Raw genomic sequence first — 633 nt, forward strand, 5'->3', positions numbered from 1 at the left:
CAGGAGCTCATGGATTGTTTCTTGGGGATGTTGCACGGCCCAACTAAGCAACAACGCTCTTTCCCTCCTACCAATCCACCACCAATTCAGATTCCCCAGGAAGCTACTGAAGGCCTAGCCTGGGTCACCCACCAGCTCTGTCTCAAGGGGCTGCATTCCCCGTGACTGGCTGCCCCACCAGAACCCCAGGAAGAAAGGGAAGCTACTCTCGGAGGCAGGGGAAAGGTGTGCTGGGCAGGCCAAAAAGGAAAATCCACCAGCTCCTAGGAGCTTGGCCCCAGCCTAAGGCCTTTTCTGAGTGGAGGAAGATACAGCCCTGCTCTGGGGAAGCTCCCAGTCTGACGGTGGCGACACAGGTGTGCCCTCAATGAACTCCCAGTCTAATGGTTAAGACTGGCCACAAAATCAAAGCAGAGATTTAAGAGAAAGAAGAAACATAGGAAAAGACACAAATATGTTCAAGGCAGGGTTATTTTTAATAGTGAAAAGGTGGACACTGCCAAAACACACCAAAGGGGAAATGATCAAATGATTATGATATGTACATACTGTGCATCATTACAAAAGCATTAAGATTATGGTTTTGAAAAAAAATAATATAAGACAATATTAATGGTATAATGCCAAGTAAAA

This window comes from Propithecus coquereli, unplaced genomic scaffold, assembly GCF_000956105.1.
Source record: "Propithecus coquereli isolate 6110/MARCELLA unplaced genomic scaffold, Pcoq_1.0 Scaffold248, whole genome shotgun sequence".
Taxonomy (NCBI): domain Eukaryota; kingdom Metazoa; phylum Chordata; class Mammalia; order Primates; family Indriidae; genus Propithecus; species Propithecus coquereli.